Raw genomic sequence first — 19,598 nt, 5'->3', positions numbered from 1 at the left:
GCCAACTACTGTTTGGTAATATTGTAATTTACATACCCTGCTTGGAGAGGAAAATGTTTTCATGAGGTTATTAGACATACTGTTTTTTCAGCTGGCGGTAATTGGCCAGTGATCAGATTTATAAATGGTGTGTGTGTGTGTGTGTGTGTGTGTGTGTGTGTGTGTGTGTGTGTAAAAAGCCACAAAACGAGTTTGTGCTAAATACACCTTTTTTCACTCAGTAAAGTAGTGAAAATAAGAAGAAAATTGTAATAGATCTTTCTTTATCAAAAACAGGGAGAAAAATAAAGAAGCAGAATAGCAATATTTATAGACATACTTCTCTACCTATGGACCTTTACATGTTCACAGCATGTCCCCACTCTTCCTATCATCTCTCATTACCTATAGAAAGGTCAGCCCCTGTCTCTGGTTGACCCATAATACCAGCCCCTATTGCCATCTTGTTAAATTTCAAACAAGAACATTTATGCTTCCTCCTATGTGGCCTTCCTCACTTGGAGGAGCTACCCATAACATCGGCAAAACTAACTCATTATCTTCCTTCAAATCACTTCTTAAAACCTTTCTTTGCCATGAGCTGTACGACAACGGTTAGGCTGCTGTTGTGCCGAGACCACTGCCTGTCAAGCTGACCAATATTATCTCATTGTTTCCTTGTACTCTGCCGTGGGTCTGTCTGTATCCACCTGTTACATCTTGTGTTACACTTAGATTGTAAGCTCTTGGGATCAGAGACCATATTTCTGTTCTGTTTGTACAGTGCTTAGTACAATGGGGTCCTAGTACATGACCGAGGCTCCTAGATATTAAGATAATAATTTTAATAATATTTAGAATAAAGCTACAACTGGAAAATCAAGACTTTTTAATTTACAAATATCTTGGACCTGATTACGTTTCATATACATGAGAGAAGAAACAGTTTGACCATTCTTAATTCAAATGAAAAAAAATATTAATTTATGCAATACATTGAACTCCAGTGTAACTTAGGAAAGGAAGGTTGCTGTCATAACTGAAGCACCGGACTTTGTCAGGTTCTGATAATACAGGTTCATCACAGTCATACTGTGTGTCCTGGGACAAGTCACTACTTCTCCGTCTCCATCTGTAAAATGGAAATAATAGTAATAATATCTGCCTCATAGGATACTGTGAGCCTTAATTCGTTAATGTTTGGTAAGTGTTCTCAAATCCTAGATTAAAAGAGCTAAAGTAGTACGAAGTGTTGTTGCTAATCACTAGCAAGAAAGCACATAGTGAATACAGATACTGTCAGCATATCCAGACACCATTCCACCCTTCCATACTAAGCTAACTCTGCAGTGAGTGAATTTTGAACTTTGAAAAGTAGACCCTGAAAAGTCAGTGCCTAAAATTCTTAGTATTCCGTTCTTCTTTCCCTTTCCTTGTGTTCATTAAGGTATGAATTGGCTCCAGCAGCAAAATTGTGAATTAAGGTGCATTAGAAATGTCTGCTTTAGGAATATTTGCATAGAGTGTTCAGTCAGGTCTAACATAAGTTGTCGTGAACTCAAGTAGTTCATGTACAACATACTATAGAGTCTGCCTCATTCTGGCAAAGTACCATGTAAAATGCGTGTAGTTTGATTTTGCTTTCCCAAAATAAAACATTTTAAAAAGGAAAAGAAATCCTACCATAATGGGGAAGGAGGGAGAAGAACTGATCATATTTCGGTAACCAGTAAGGTGTTCAGTAAGGGCTTTAATTTGTGATGTCCTGCAATCCTCAATCTTGTCACCTCTCTTGTTCAGTTCATGTATAAAGTCACTGCGTGAAATCATGGAAAGATACTCAGAGTGCCATTAATAGCAATATCTCCTCATCACTCATAAACTGTGCTATATGCCCACTATCCCAATGCCTGAGAAAAACAGGGACCTAGGATGACAGAGGGATGGCTCAAGATAAAATCTGGAAAGATGGAAGTGATGGTGATAGGCAAATGAAAGCATTTTGATGATCTACCATGATATGACCTCACCTTCCACAGAAGCTGTTTACCCTGAGGTTTTAGTACAGTCTCTTTGGTCTCCTCACTACTTTTGGATACTCAGTAGTAGTAGCCAAAAGTGCCTTCTTTTTATCTTATACTTGCTGGAGACTATGCCCTTGCCTCTGGAAGAGGACCTACTCACTGTGATCCATGCTTTCATTACATTCATTTTGTATTTGTAGGTTAGCTTCACAACCATAAAGAATAGAAGCTTACTTATTTTAAATGAAAGCTTAAATTCTTCAAAAGTTGAAGGTTTAATTCCCATCCCACATTCACCATGCAAAGCTCTCATTTGGCAGTGGGGGATTTTTTAAAGCCCTGAGTTAACCTATTTATTCTGTTTGCTTGCAACAGAGTTGCCTAGCTTTGAATTTCTAAATGCCTTTAAAGTGCAAACTAATAATCATTTGTGTAATTCTGTTGCATGTTTTTGTTGACTGGTTACATAAAGTCTTTGGTCCTGTACATAATTAAAACATATATAAGTGGATATTAAGTGATTCTGGGTACATCAGACTACAAGATTTTAAATCTATATGGGATATTTTTCTAAGATATAAAATATAGCACAAATAGGAGTTATGGGCTTGACACAGGAATTATCATGTTATGTAGGCTGTCAGACTAGATGATCATAACAGTCTCTTCTGGCATTATAATCTATTAATAGGTCTATCTTTACAGCAGCAGGTAGAGTACAGACACTGTATGCCCACCTAGCATGGGTATAAATAGCAGCGTAGACAGTGCAGCAATGATTAGGGAATCAGAACCCTAGGGTATATACCCCATCAGACTCTGTGCATGCCCAAGCCACGCCTCCAATGTCTACAGTGCTGCTTTTAGCAGTGTGGTGTCCCACTGCTTGAACCTTTGCCCACTGCCTCTTCCCTGCCCAGCTGCGCACCATAGTGAGTGTGGACACCGCCTGCCTTTCACTGTGGCGTATAGCTGCACGTACCCTACATGTGGCCACAAGTGTAGACAAGGCCTATGGTTCTGAGTAACTCAAAATGGAGTGAGCAGACGTGTTAGACATCTGTTTGCTGCTGCTGAGAATAACTGTGACTTACTGGGGGGTAGAGGGGGTCTTTTCATTTTTAAAGCTCTTTATAAACTTATTCATGCTCCCATTGAAATAAAGTAAAAAACTCCCATTGACTTCAGTGGGTGCAGGATTAGGCCTTACTCCTCACTCCCTGACTCCTCTGTTGGGTAGCTAAGTAAGTCTCAATATTCTCATTTTACGGATGGGAGGTGGTCAATTTCCCTAGGACAGAGTGGGAAGAGGTATTAGAGCTCGGTGTAACCAGGTATACAAACCCCACGCCAGGCAAGAATGGGTTAAATAGCATCTTTGGGTTCAAGAAGCCCCGTCCCCCCACCCTACGGCACCTGTGAGGCATGCCGCTGTGCCAAAAGGTGACCCTGCTGGAGGGCCAAGACACAAGACAACAGGGGACAAGAAGTGGACCTGGTCAGCAGGACTACAGGGGAAAAAAGTATGCAACTTTGCTCCTAGCCAAAACACGGTGTACCAGCTGGTGAATTTGTTTGCCATACTGGGCTTGAAACTCAGCCGTTCCTGGCTCCCAAGTCTGCTTGGACTGCAAGGCCATGTCTGTACCTGCTGTTTCTATTTTGGAGGGAAAGCTATTTTTGTTCTATTTATTTAGTAAATATATTGTGTAAACAAATTAATTGCTGGTGCTAGACGAAACAAGTTCTGGTATTGTTTTGACGGTTAGGGAGATAAACAGATTTACAATTTTAAAATTAAAATGTCATCCTCTGAAAGTGTTATGAGAACTTTATCATATTAATGTGATGTTAGAGTAATAGTATTTTGACTTTTTGATGAGTACAGCAAAGTTTTTGAATAACAGTTCGACAAAGAGAGATTCCAGGATGCATCTATTACATTTTTTTCAAAGGTTAGCATGCCCCAGATTACAGGTTAGCATGCCCCAGATGTCCTGAATCAGACCCCACATTAAAAAAAAAATCTTTCTGATAGTAAACAAGAAACATATCCTCCAAAACTAAGGCTATGCTGCAGTTTTAAACCTGCAGCTGGGTGTTGTGCCCCACCAACACCACACTGAGGATATTTGGTTTGTTTTGATTGCAGATATGCTTGTGTACTTTGTGCTGTGTTCCTGTTTACAGTCCTTGTTTACAGTCAATGTTTCCAGTCCTTGTGAGCTGGTAAGGTAATGAAATTGAGAAGAATCTAGAGAGAACAGACTGCATGAGAGGCGCTCATGTATCTGAGATCAGAACAAACTCATTCCTTTTAGATGGGTATATATCTAAGCAGGTGGGTTGCCTGTTGCATCACACTCGAACTGGCGTAAGCAAGCGCTTTCATTGCAGAATTTTGGACTCTGGGTTCCTGTTAGCTTCCTCAGTCTTGTGTGGACTCAGACATGATTACCAAGTCTTTCTAGAGGTTTCCCTAGATCAGGTTTTTGCTCATTTAGTTAGTCCTCCACCAAAGGATAAAGGGGTGTTTTAAAATGGTTGATACAACAGAGTACTCAGATGAAAATATAAGTAATTCTCCTTTTGTGGAAAGATATTGTGACCTGACCTGGCTGAAGATTTGTTATGAGAAACTTCTAAAAAGTTGTGCGTATGAAGTAGTATTAATAATCTGCAGCTAGTGAAGAGCCACTTCCAGCAAACCAAAGATCTCGGGACTGGGAACTTTGCAGTAATGCATAAAAGGGACATGCCCTCGTGGATGTCATCCTTCCCACCTTCTAACCTTCCATATTTAACTTCCTTGCTGGTTAAGGCATCACTGGCTGCTAGAGCAGTGGCTCTCAAACTTTTTACTGGTGACCCCTTTCACATAGCAAGCCTCTGAGTGCGACCCCCACCCCTTATAAATTAAAAGCACTTTTAATATATTTAACACCATTATAAATGCTGGAGGCAAAGTGGGGTTTGGAGTGGAGGCTGACAGCTCGCGACCCCCCATGTGAGAACCCCTGTGCTAGAGTGTAGTTGAATTAACCTCTTCTGCTTCTGTTAAGACCAAAAAGGAAGAGTTAGCGTTTAAACTTCTACAGTTCCATCTTTTAGGGCTAAAATTGTTCCCACCATCTTCTGTCTAATGTATCTTTAAACATTATTGCCATTAAATGAGTGCTCATGTTTCACTAATTGCCTCAGGCAATGTGGATTTAATTGAGCCCATCTTTTCAAATGGAAATATGTATTAAAGAACTGAAGAGAAGGGAACAGGGACTATTTATTCAGAAACTTGTTCTGGCTCAACATCATTATGTACAGAGGAAGCTTAGGTAGAGTGACCAGATGTCCTGATATTCAGGGCTTTTTCTTATATAGGTTTTCTATTTTTCCTGTCCATACTCATGGTTGGGGAATTGTCTGTAGGCAGGATTTCATTAAATCAGGTAATGGTTTGTTAACGACCCTTACATTGGTCACTCTTTCTCCTTTTCTTACAAAAAAGCTTTTGAAATCTAGTGACCCATGCAATGAGATGTTATTCCTGCATGCAATACTAAGTAGGCACATTTAGCATAAAATGCCTCATTTCATGATTTCAATTCCAAATTTGGCACACTGGAGAGGAAAGAAAAAAAAACAGTCTGTAGGAAGAATCTTTCATTGGACTAAAGATTTTGGTGTCAAGATGTTGTTTTGGAGGTTATTTTGATATTTTGGCTAAACATATGTACTGAATTGGAATATACTATAGCATGCCTGTTTAACAGTGGAGGTTAGAATTGCTCCATTGAGGCTTTGGCATTACATAAAGTGGTCAAATGTTTATTGATCTTTGGTCCTTAAACTTGATGGATTTTTTGCTTGCATTACAGTCACACAGGCACAGTCAACTCATGGAAGTGTTGAATTTTGGGGCAGCGAATTTGGTAAGCTCAAGCCTCCTTTCAACATCCCAGTCCTGATCTGCCTCAGACTGTGGGCAGCAGAAATTCTGAACTCCCTCCCAGGCTATTCCCCAGGTTGTTTCCTCTTTAGGTAGGAGGTAGGGGATTTTTTGGGGTGGGGGTGCGGGAGTTGTGTGTGTTTTGTTTCCTCTCTTCATGGTGGTATATACAAATGTATAAGTAATCGGATAGAACAGAGAGGAAGAATGTGTTCCTCTCCTAGCAAAGCAGCACCAACTGGTCATGTTGGGTTTCTGTTTTCTGTGTCAAGTTTCCAAAGCATCACCTGTGGTGGTCTCTGAGTAGTAAAATCACTCTCTGCAACTGTAAAATCACTCTGCTTCAGCAACTGAACAGCTGGTTTCTGTGGATTTGGGGTATTTGTACCAAGGAAGAGGAAATGCTGCTGCAAAGTTCTGGGGTGTGAGCCTTCCTGGCTCTGCCATTTCTGTCTCAATCTCTCCTTGTTAAGCAAGGCATTCTTTTGTGGCTGGAGCTCTGCCGGACATGACTTCCTTCAGCCAAACCTAGAAGCTAACTGTCGTAAATAGAAGTCTTTTGTTACAAGGATGACCTTTCTTGGGCCTACTAATTAAATTATGTCCCCACTCCCACCCTGAACTACTTCTGATAATTTTTCTAGGTGGTATGAGTCATGACATTAACAGACTTAACTTCAGGACAGCATCATCTTCTCATCTATATCCAGTCATTTAAGGCAGTGGCTCTCAACCTCTCCAGACTACTGTACCCCTTTCAGCGGTTTGATTTGTCTTGCGTACCCCCAAATTTCATCTGACTTTAAAATTACTTGCTTACAAAATCAGACATAATAATACAAAAGGGTCACAGCACACTTGCGGAAAAATTGCTGACTTTCTAATTTTTACCATATAATTATAAAATAATTGGAATATAAATATTGTACTTACATTTCAGCATGTAGTATATAGAGCAGTATAAACAAGTCATTGTCATTTTAGTTTGTACTGACTTTGCTAATTCTTTTTATGTAGTCTGTTGTAAAACTAGGCAGTTATCTAGATGAGTTGATAATAGAGGGAGGGATAGCTCAGTGGTTTGAGCATTGGCCTGCTAAACCCAGGGTTGTGAGTTCAATCCTTGAGGGGGCCATTTAGGGATCTGGGGCAAAAGTTGGGGATTGGTACTTCTTTGAGCAGGGGGTTGGACTAGATGATCTCCTGAGGTCCCTTCCAACCCTGGTATTCTATGATACCCCCTGGAAGTCCTCTGCGTACCCTCAAGTATATGCGTACCCCTGGTTGAGAACCACTGATTTAAGGCAAAATTCACTTTGTCTTAACCGACTTCTATTTCTGGTAAGAAATAGTATCAGAGAGGAACTTTCTGATGAGTCCAGGCATTATGTCTTTGGGATCTTCCCTGCCTTATGCTGTGATACTACTGGATTGCTAAGGCTGATCCTATCTCCCCTTGCTGATGAAATATCTCAAATTCATATAAACTGTGAGGAGGAGAAGCCAAGTGGAACACCTTCCTCTTTGCCTGCACATTCTAAAGCTGTCAGACATCTCACTCTCCCTGCTTGTTCATCCAAGTTGTACATATTGTTGATTCCTAGATGAAACATTTTAACTTCCAGTTGTCTTGATTGAGCACTTTTTCTGGTCTAGCTTTGTTATTTCCAATAAATTACTTTTTCCTTCTGGCTTCAGTGTATGTTTAAGTGCTACAGCTATTGTGACTGGGCAGTGACAAGGAGGTTTCAGATCATCTATATTGCTGTCCCTTAAATTATTTTCTCTCTTGTGCCGGCTAAAATGTGAGGTAAAATTGTTCAAGTCATCAGTAAAAGATAAGAAATAACTATTCTTCCTTCCCCTTGCTCCCATTTTTCTTTTAATTATTAGAATTAAGTTCTTTAAAATGCTCGCTCGTCCTCTCTCTCTCTCTCTCTCTCTCTCTCTCTCTCTCTAAAAAATACAGGATCAAACAATGTTTGAGTCTTCTTAACTACTGGTTATTAAGGTGAAAATATATCAGTCTAACAAACCACAAGCATGGACATTTCTTGATGAAATGTAAAAACCTTACTCGTTCAGAAAATACGCTTTGCAAAAGACTGGACTTAGCTGTAAGGAGTTAAGATTATGATACTAGCAACATCACACTGCCTCTAAGATATCCTGTAGAACAAAGAGAAAATTGTCAGTATCACTTTGGACCACTGTTTATTTTTGTTTCTGTGTTGTCATGGCTAAGATGCGGTGGGCAGAGTGCATGCAATTGTAATTTGACTGGTGGTGGGAGTTGGGAAAAAGAACAAGGAATAAGAGGCAGCTGTGAAAATGAAGGAAAAGGGAGAATTCACAGGCAATGTCTTCCTCTGTGTAGCCAATTTCAGGGTTAAGTGAGGATCTCCTGGGCATATATTGTGGTCAAGATTTTTGAACAAGATGGAGACCTGTTTGGATACTGCAGGTACCCCAAAACATTTTAAACTGTTTAGAAGTTCTTCAACTCTATATGTATTGTCCTGGTATATTGGGCTTTCCAACTTGGCAGCAGTAACTTTAAAATATAGAATGGCTATAGTTTATTTCTAGACACCCTATATATAGATTCATAGAGTTTAAGGCCAGAAAGGACTATTAGATCATCTAATCTGACCTCCTTTCATTGGCCTTTAAATCTCACTCTGTTAACGAGTTGATCTTCTTAGTACAGTTTGCATCAGTATGTTTTACATACAGTAACTTCACAGCCGTACTTGATTCTTGTAAATCTGATCTTGTAAATACTTTAAATTGTGCATAACTTTAGATAAATGAGTAGTCCCATAGAAGTCAATGGAACTACTCACACAAGTGAAGTTATGCACATGCCTAAATATTTTGAGGTTCAAAGACTAAAGGCTTGTACAACTTGTATGTGTGGACTGCTTTAACTGCACTATCACAGTTCTAGCAGTACAATACACACACCAACCATGAATGCACCTATACCTTATGGAGTTGCTTATGCCTGTACAGCTTATTCCCATAACGGAAAAGGAATAAGCTCTTCCAGCATGGTACCTTTGTACCCACACTAAAAGTGGTACCTGCATAACTATTTTGATTTTAAAAAGAAATTCACACCCCTAACCAATAGTAATACTGGTACAAAAACTATGTAGAAGAAGCAAGCCTTAGAGAGCTGATCCAATGGTCACTGAGGTAAATAGAAAAATTCATAGGTTTTAGTGGGTTTCTAGTCAGTGTATTGGATCCTTTGAATGTTGAAATAACATTTTGTTTTATTGACTTATTTCCAATTGTGATTTATGTAAAAGCAGATTACGTGGCTTTTAAGGTTTCATTCACCTCATGAAGAAAAAATCATCTTAAAACTCCTGTTCAGAAAAGCAATTAAGCACATGCTTGGCTTTTTAAGCCCATTGGCCAAGATTTTCAAAAGCGACAACTGATTTTGGGTGCCTCCAGTTTTGGGTACCCAACTTAAAATGTCTAAAGGGGCCTGATTTTCAGAAAGTGCTGAGCACCCTCCCTCTGAAAAAAGTCAGGCCCTTTAAAGTGTTTCAAGTTTGGCACCCAAAACCATTAGTTGCATTTTAAAATTTTGTCTGTTGACTTTAAGGGGACAGTACTGCGGTTCTCTTTTCAGTCAGCAGGCCTAGTGGTCACGGCTTGCTGCTCCAGTCCTTTTTTATTCAATGTGTCCGGAACCTTCTGAATGGGGTTCAGCTGGATCAGCCTACTTGTCAATAACCCCCTAGTCCTGCCCATCCCAGGGCTAGCTATAGGGGAATTTGGGGTGTGTACGGGGACATGGGTCCACCAGGTGCCTGCCCAGGGTCCTTGAAAGTGTGATAGCATAGGATGGCCTACATTTGGCCCACCGCCTGCTCACCTTCCTCTGGGCCACTTCCTATCACACCAGATGGCTCAGTTTACGGCATGGCTGCTGTTCACTTGTAGTCCTTAGCTTCAAAACCCGGAGTCTCAGGACTAATGTAGGTGACCCTCTGATGCCCATCCACGCAGTTCTCACTGCCTCTTGGGCAATGTCTAAAGGGACAGGAGATAGACTCACAGCTGGACCTCTGTGGAAAGGGCTTGTTCTCCTACTGTAGTAGAGCAGTGCCCCTCTAGGAAATTGCTTCTCTCCTCTCTCCTGCCTGGGCTACTGGAGCTCTCTTTCTACTGCTCCTTTCCCCAGAAGCATGCTCTGCAGTGCTTGAGAGGCAGAGCTTTCCTGGCCCAGTATTGCTCCAGCCTTTCCCCTGTATCAATTTTAGTGTACAGGAACTACTTGTCCTTAAAATTAAGCATGTGCTTAAGTGTTTTGTTGAATTGGGGACTAAATTTGGGTAGAATATGATCTTGGCCTCATTAATTATTTTCATGTGTATGTATGTATGTATTGACACTTAAATTTTTTTTTCAACTTTGAAGGAAGAAAATATTTTAAAAACTTCTGTCATTATTTGAATGTCCAGTCTGCTGTATGAGGTTTAAAAAAGTTGGTCAGTTACAGAAACAAAAGGTTTTAGCAGTCTGCTGTTAATTTAAATGAAGATCCTTTGGCTTTCACCATTTAGACTTACTTTCTGTATCTAGCACTCAAGTTTTCTGTTGTTTATTCATGAAAACACACTCACAGGGATGATTCATAATTGTTTTGCAATAGGCTCAGAGATCATTGCTGTAATTAAATAGACATCACATATAGGAATGTAGAAATATTTTAAATATTTTAAATATTTTAAAATACCAAGTCCCTAGGGTTTCTAATTTTAGTTTGCGGAAGACCCTTAGCAACGGTCTGCCTCTCTCTTGACAGGCTTGCACATCTTTAACTGCATTCTTTTTCAGAAAATATGCATTTTAATAGTAAATGTTGGCCCTAGTATATGGATTTATAAAGTGTTTTAAAATACTTCTAAAGAATAAACTAAAAATACTAGAAACTGAATAATGTACTATCTGTTCGACTGTAAGCCAGAAAACTATGAATCCAAAAGGTAACTTTCACAGAGTAGTATTGGAATGGAAGTAGATACCTTACTTCTGCTCTCTGTTGCTCTTTCTTTTTTTATTCAAGCCCGCAGCTTTTTTTTTTTGAGAGAGAGAGAGAGAGAAAGTGGATGTTTAATAACATGTGGGTTTGAGCAGACTTTCAGACAGGCAGCTCTAAGAATTACTGCCACAGAGCCATGGAGCACAAGCCAGTGTCAGGTTCCTGGGTGAATAAAAAGGAAGAAAAATTCAAGTAATTTATATTTTTCCTTTATTTGTCATGTTTATTGTATTACTGGGTTGTTGTTTGTATTCTACTGCTCTTCATGTGCATGGAGCAAAGAGTAACTGACAAATTGCAGGTCTCTGAAGTGATGTGTAGAAATCTTGGCAGAGTCTCTTGCTCACACTTGAATGCAGAATGAAGCAGAGTAACCATAGGTGCTGGAACTATTTTTGTAGTGGGGGTGCTGAAAGCTTTTACCATATATTTGGTTGTTATTACTACTTCAAGCCAGGGGATGCTGCCGCACCCCCAGCATCCCTAGTTCCAGCATCTCTGAGAGAAACCAGGGAGCAGGGAAGAAGAAAGGGAAAGTGAAAAGAAAGCAAAGCAAACCAAAAAACAAGGAAAAATGATAGTGGGAAAACATTAGAGATAAGCTGGTATGGGGTCTGATGGGAAAGAATGGAAGTACAAGTCAAAGAGAGCCAGTACAGGGCCCTGGGACTGCTTTCTGTATACCCACCATCTAGATACATGTGGGTGACGGCTTGGGTGACCAGATGTCCCAGTTTTATAGGGACAGTCCAGATTTTTGGGTCATTTTCTTATATAGGCGCCTATTATCCCCCACCCCCGTCCTGATTTTTCACACTTGTTGTCTGGTCACCCTAGCAACGGCTGCTGTACTGCAAGATAGACTGAGAAAAAATGTTTTAAGAAATTTTATTCAAATTTGACCAAGAAGCATTTGACCGGCCAACGGAAGTATTAGCGTTCACAGAAGCACAGTGATTTGGAAGGATGAAGCTTTTGTAATTTGATGAGGGAGTTTATCAGTCTGTGATTGATTGCTTCTGTCTTGCCCAAATGTAATTACTATTTCAAAGCAAATCAATCTCAAACATTGCATTACTTTGATAAAGATTTTTGTAAATTAACACAGTTGTATAATGAAGTTGTGACAGATATGACTATTTCATGCAATATCCATAAAAACCTTAATACAATAAGATGTGTATTATTGTGGGCCAGGATTATTTGTAACCTTTCTAGAGGGAAGGTGTAATGTCAGGCCTCGGAGTTCAAAGGGCTATATTGAAAATGTGCTGGACAAAAGTGGGCTTTTGGTTCAATAAGTGTGACTATCTCGGGGGAGGTTAATGTAAATTCCCCACCTCCATCTATGCAAAAACCCAGCCTTTTGAAATTAAGCCCTGGATGTGGTTCATTGTCTGTTCATGGAGATCAAAGTCCTGAGCTGAACTGCTCAGCCTGAGTTTTGGTTCTGAATTAAAAATGGGGAAAATCCAGTTGCGGGGTTTGAAAGACTACCCACATATCAGAGCCTGAGGATGGAGTTGGGGACGTCTTCTGATACATGTTTGTGCATGTGTGCAGATTGTTTTATTTTTTTAATACAATTTTTCTGTAATACTTTTATTACCTTTAGAATGAATGTGCTCAGAAAGTTTTGTGGGGGAATTTGTAACTGCTAGCAATTACACTGTTCATGGTCTTTGGAAAGAAAGCAAAGCGCAGACCCTGGCCTGTTTAGGTAGTCTGCCTTGTTGTGGATATCACAGTTTAGTCAGGGAACTGTACAGCCTGGAAAAACCCTGGTTAGGAAGGAGTGAGGCACAGGTGTCTGCCCAGAGATGTCGAGGAGCTGGAAACCAGTAAGTGGGTTACCTCAAGGGGCCTCAGGCAGAATACATGTGTGGATACCCTGAAACTGTGAGAGAAATATCCTCAAGAACATTTACCCAAAAAGGTAGAAAAAAGTAAAAATATAGGTGAAGATTGGCTGTAAGGGAGCAGTTCCTTTTAAAAATAAAAATACTGTAGCTTGTGCAATTAGCAAGCATAAGATGAATATTTTTCACTTTTCTATAGTGCCTATTTTCAGAGGATCTCAAAAATTTCCGAAAACAATTGAAGTTCAGAATACCATTGTTAAGTGCTTTATTTACAATATTTTATAGATAAGTAAACTGAGGTACATTTTAACACCTTCCCTGGTCAGGATCACAGAGGGAGTCAATGACAGAGCCAAGAATAAAAACGAGCAGCATGACTCATAATTCCTGCTGATTCAAAGTTCTTTCAGTATGAAAATCCCACTTTCAGCGATTGCTGAAGAATGAAACAAATTATAAACCATTTCTACAAGTTGTTTGCCTTTTGTGAGAGCATTTCTACACAGTCTTCATTCCCCCTCCCCCCCGAAATATACAGTCACCATATATTAGTATGTCTTTACAAAATATGGCACTAGATAACCCTCCAAAACTCTTGAGATTATTTTCACAGTGAATTTGAGATTCCTAATTACTGAATTGATAGAAGCTAGGCACAGGTCAGATGTTGAAGCATTTGTACTTGTCTTAAAAGACCCTGTCCACTCTATAACTTTTAACCAAGTTTGTTAGTAGTTTACTAACGTGGTTGGGTCTAAATATGATGTGTGTCCTCACACAACATGTTTCAAACCAGAGTAATTTAGCACCATTTCTCCCCACCAGTGGCACGTGGTTGCCTTCCTGATTTAATTCACGGTTTGTAGCAGTTTGGACAGGACATTTTACCCTTGTGCTACGACATGTTCGGCCGCTGGGGCATTCCTCTTCATGCTGCTTATTTCCACTCTGGGCTTGCCTATACGTGAAATGCTGCAGCTGTGCTGCTATAATGCTTCAAGTGTACACAATACCTGCGTCAATGGATTCTCATATAGGCATCGGTAATCCATCTCCCCAAAGAAGCTGTATCTAGGTCAACAGAAGAATTCTTCTGTCAGCCTAGCACTGTCTACACCTGAGGTTAATTTGTCTTAATTACATAACTCAGGGGAGTAGATTTTTCACACCCTTGAGCAACAAAGCTAGGCCAGCCTAATGTTTTAGTTCAGACCAGGTCTATGTTCTTGTTCCATGGGCACGCTATCTGTTCTGCTACAGGTGAGCTGCCTAGATTTTCTCGTACAAATGCAGGCAGTACAGTAGGTGTGGAGGTATGGTTCTGATAGCAGAAAAGCTGCAATATGTGTATAAGTGGAGCTGTGTTCCTTGCACCCTGTTAACATGACAAAGCCTCTTTCAGGTTACAAAATCACAGCTAAAATTTTAGTGCAGGCAGGGCCTTTTTTTGTTGTTGTAATTACCTTAATATTTTCTCTGACTCATGTCAACTGTTTTGTTTGTTTGACCCTGGCTTAAAAAAACTGGCAATAAATGCTGCATCTTAAAAAAAAAAAAAAAAAAAAAAAGGCCATCATTAGTAATATTGATGGCAATTTATTGATGTAAGACTCAGTTAATTGCAATATTATTGAAACAATAAAACATCCTAATGAAGGCAGTAATATTTTGGATGTCATTTAGTTGTTTGTGATAAAGCATTAAATACACGGTTTATCCAAACATATGTATTACCGTGGGTTCCTATCTGAGTCCGTGTCTTGTGCACAAGAACAGCAGGAGCTCCTGTGGCTCTAGAGTTCAGAGGCACTAGGTTCTAGTGACATCCCCCAGAGGCAGTGGATCCCTTACAAGAGTGTGGAACTTGATCTATCCATTGCCTACTCATTGTGGTTAAATTTCCTCTAGCAAATGGGAGAGAATAACCTTTTCTGCCGAATCCATGTTTTTGTTTATATAGAAAAATGTATTTAGCCCTGAAGATTGAAAGAAAATCTTCTAAATGTGAACTGGCTGTAAACTAAAGCATTCTGTGCAGACACCAAGCCTGAAACAAGCCTGTGAACTGCCTAATACCCAAATTCTGGCCCCACCACACAGTCCAAAAAGCCAGGCTATGTGCTGGGACATTTCTCTGAGATGAAGTGAGAGGGACTCTATTTCCTCGCCTTCTCTCCCAGCTGCTCTGGTCTGCTGTTATAGCTTCAGACTGAAGCTGCCTCTGCATCACTTATATCCCTGATACATGGAGCACAGGATGATTAGTGGATCTACACTGAATCTGCCAATCCCACCACTAATTCCCAACTGCACTGTGGCACATCACAGTCCCCTCCAGAGCTGCTGGTTTCCTTGTCATATAGGAAGCATATATGACATGTGTGCTTTCCACCTTCTGCAGAATAGAAGCAGACTGATGCCTCTCAAGAGCCACTCTCAATGTACAGAGGAGGAGCCAGAATTCATCCATACTAGAAGTATGACTGCCACCATTCATCTCAATGGGATGTTAATTGTAAAAATTCTTCGCCTGTCTGTATATTCTGGAATAAGAGTACTTTGTTGGTGCTTAGCTAAAGAAACAATATGGAGTGGACACTTATTTCAGAAAAGTGCCCATACGTGTATTACTCAAGAATAGCTCTTCCTGAATAACTCCGTGTGTTTACAAGCCCATAGTACTACCCCTCAAACTACCATTCATTGGAATCTTTTGAGGGGCATCTGCCTCCCACTCTTTCCGTACCTTTCCTTCACTTTGAGCATCAGCAGTCCATTCGGAAATCTTCTGGCTAGTGACCTACTGGTTTATTTGTAAAGGTTTGCAAGGGTGAGAGAGCACCCATATACAATTATTAGCTTCCACTGTGATAACCATCAACAATGCTACTTGAGGTGGTGGTGTTGATTTTCTGGATACTTGTGCATTAGGAATAGAGAAATATTTAGTAGATTAGAATAGGATACAGAGATGAGGTAAACAAAGGTACATAACAGCAAGTTTCATATACACGTGTGTGTAGAGTAAATATTACTATTTTATTTTTATTTTATATGTGCTATGTTACGCTGTGCTTTGATGCATGCTCTGTACAGAATAATATATGCCTATGCTACAAAATTATACTTTTGCTTGATATTATAAATCATTTGCTATTCAGGAAAGCCCTGAAACTCCCAGTGTATGCCTAGTTAAATAGAGCAACAAGTGTAGTTAAATATGGAAATAATTCAAATTTTGTTAGTTTTGTTTCATGAATACACAAATGGAAAATTTTAAACTTGACTGATTTCATTCATCTGTGGTAGTAGCTCATCTGAAAAGATATCGATAAATCCAGTCACAAAAATAACCATGAAGGAAGGTGTCTTCATTCCTCGCTGTTGCCAAATGTAGAGGCGGGGGGGACAGTCCTGACAGAAAAACAAATTTGTTGCTCAGTGCTTCATTTGTTCCACTATAATGATTTGTATTTTTAAACAAGCACAAAACGAAGGCTTAATTTTACCATGACTGGAAAGGAGTTGCTATAAATCCAAAAATATTATTTAAATAGCTCAGTTTCTTTATATTTTCTTTGCAGAATTTCATATATACCAGCATAGTGACTTTTGTAATATTTTACAGCATCAACAAGCAAGAATAGTTTTCAGGGAAAAAAACATATCTCTCAATCTAATCTAATCAGAGAGTCTAGATATGGAAAATACCTATCCAGTCACCTGGTCCATTTCCCTGGTAGTACAGGATTTACTGTAACTGACTAGTCTTATTTTCATGGTCTTAAACTGAAAGAGATGGAATCAGTAAATAGTATAAACAAGTGAATTACATTCTGGCAGTTTTAATATTCTAAAGTATCCTTTATAACATAAGGTAGGCTAAAAAATAATTGTTACCTGATGAAGTCTCTGTAATTCGAAAACTAAAAATTTAGAGCCTGCAGACACGCACAAGTCTCTGTACTTGTTTGCATAGAAAACCAATATAATAAAGTAAGTTTGAATAATGAAGTTTGTAGCTTAAGCCATTATTTTTAGGTTTAACTGGCCAAAAAAAATTTAAAGTGTTTCAAAAAATTAATATCTATGGTCCACCCCTCCAACCCAATCAGTTTGTCACAGTTTCAGGGCCACTGTACCTGTATTTCCTCTCTGTGGTCCACCAAAGGCATCCAATTTAGGCTTCCCACTCCTACCAGTCACCTCTCTTGCGGAGACCCACATCTCATTCCCTACTGACTGGGGATTTTAAGGCTGAACAACTCCCTGCCTTACTTACTTACTTAGTGATATCCCCAGCAGCCAGACTACCTAAAAAGACCAGTGTCTAGGCTTTTTTTCCTCTCCAAGGGCTATACCCAGTGTATTGCCCACAGTTATAAGTTATCACACAGCTCCTTCTAAGCAAGCACATTTATTCTTTAGGTAAAAGCATTGCAGAGAAAACATATAACAATAAAAGTTGCTACACGCATGCTAAAAATCTTACCAGAGGTCACCTACATTCCCTGTAAGCTGCATGGCCACGCGGCAGGCTCTCAAGGGCTGCACAGGCAGGTGGAGAAAGGCACCCCCCCAGGCCTGCCAGAACTGCCGGGGAGAGGAGCCCCTCACTTGGCCTCTCGCCCGGCCCCGAGTTGCTGCAGTGAGAGAGGGCTGGGGGGAGTCCTCTCTCCCTACTGCAGCCCCGGGGCAGCCTGCACCCAAAACCCCTCATCCCCAGCCCCACCCCAGAGCCCGCACCGCAACCCTCTGTCCCAGCCCTCAGCCCCCTCCCACATTCCAAACCCCTCAGCCACAGCCCCACCCCAAAGCCTCCAGCCCTGAGCCCCCTCCCGCACTCCGAACCCCTCGGCCCCACCCCCACCACATGAATTTTGTTATGTGCACCAATATGAAGGTGATGTGTCACCCATCACCTCCATATTGGTGTACATAACAAAATTCTTTCCGCACATGGATGTAAAATATTAGAGCGAACACTGGAGGTCACCCCCAGTACCAACATAGGGCTCTGGTAGGTTAAACCCACAACTGGATTTTCCCTCATGGTTACAAGTTATAGATTCATAGATACTAAGGTCAGAAGGGACCATTATGATCATCTAGTCCAACCTCCTGCATAACGCAGGCCACAGAATCTCACCCACCCACTCCTGCGAAAAACCTCTCACCCATGTCTGAGCTACTGAAGTCCTCAAATCGTGGTTTAAAGTTCACAGTTGTCTTCACTCCAGAACCAGAACAAAGGCTGGGCAGATCAGTTGCTTCTTTATATAGCTCGGGCCTTTTACCTTGGCCTTCTGTAACAAGTAATCAACAGACAATAACCATCTACTCAGGGTATAGCTTTAAAAGGCTGGGTTTTTGCATAACCAGAGTTGTGGACTTTACATTTGCCTCTCCCTAAAAATTCCCCCCAAAATCAACTGAACACTTGTTTCCAAAGTCCACGCTTTTCTGGCACATTTTCAGTATAGTCTTTAGAACTCCTAGTTCTTACATCTGTCACATTTTCCCTTATAGAGATTACATACAATCCTGGCCCACAATAAGACATAAACTTAATACAGTAGTACAGGATATTTCAGGAAATTGCCCTATCTGTCATAGTGTTTTCGCCATCTTGTCATATGGATGTATTCTGTGTGGCCCACATCACATACATTTAATTTATCCTTACAACACCCCAATGAAGCAGGAAAATATTAGGAAAATATCTGTTTTACAGACTGGGAACTGAGGCACAGATAGATTAGTGTGAAATCCGCACCCCATTTAACTCAACAAAAATTTTGCCATTGACTTAAATGGGGACAGAATTTCTTCCGAAGGGTATGTCTGCTCTGCATCTGGGAGCAAGCCTCTAAGCCCAGGTCTACAGACTTGTGCTAGCAGGACTTGCTCTAGCATGCTAAAAATAACTCTGTAGAGCCCCCTCCTGCAGGCTCCAGCCTGAGCCACAACATCGATGTGGCTATTTAGCATGCTAGCGCAAGCCCTGTTATCACAAGTTTGTGGACCTGGGCTGGGAGGCTCAGTTCCTGATGAACGTTGAGTGACTTGCTCAAGGTCACATAGGAAGAACTGGAAACTGAACCTAGATTTTCTGAGTCCCAGTCCCATTGTCTTAACCACACAATCATATTTTCTCAATGAGCAAAGTTGGGTGACATGGTGGTAAAAACAGCATTACCCAGTTAACATCTGTACTATTATTGTTGCTCATGCTAACAGAGCTAATTGATCGTAATGCAGCAGTGAGATGTTACTCAAAAGAAGCTTAGCAGTAGTAGCTGAGAGAGAGGTCTTGCAGCTAAGAAGATAAAATGTTAACAGTGGGAAACATGGGGCTGGTCTTAGGTGTGTTAGCAACACAAGTCACAGAATCAAAATTCAGCTCTTGCTTCCCAGGACAACAGGCGCAGGTTTCAGCATGTTCAGTCCATAGAAATGAGGAACACTCTGGAGGAACTGTCTCCACCCCTTCTCTGCTAGATAGTTTAATGCTCATGATAAGACAAGTGTTGTATGGGACTGTCAAAGAGACTTGTTAATTCTGAATAATTTGTAGTGGAATGAAAACTATTTCCATTTTCATTTTAGAACATGTTGAAATGTTTTACTAGATTTGTTAAAATTGTAAGATGTCATTACATTGTTATGATGATATAATTTATTTGTATTGTAATAATAATTCATACAGTGATTATGTGAAT

At 40.3% G+C, this 19,598-nt stretch overlaps 1 protein-coding gene across 3 annotated transcripts in view; it reads left to right on the top strand.

Annotated features, from left to right (window-relative positions):
• The window catches only part of HIVEP1 (HIVEP zinc finger 1), a 180,897-nt gene that overhangs the window by 111,464 nt on the left and 49,835 nt on the right, over positions 1–19,598 (top strand). The gene's annotated exons all lie outside the window — the stretch shown is intronic.

This window comes from Eretmochelys imbricata, chromosome 2 (genome assembly GCF_965152235.1).
Source record: "Eretmochelys imbricata isolate rEreImb1 chromosome 2, rEreImb1.hap1, whole genome shotgun sequence".
NCBI lineage: Eukaryota > Metazoa > Chordata > Testudines > Cheloniidae > Eretmochelys > Eretmochelys imbricata.
This window is presented reverse-complemented; position numbering and strand designations above follow the sequence as displayed.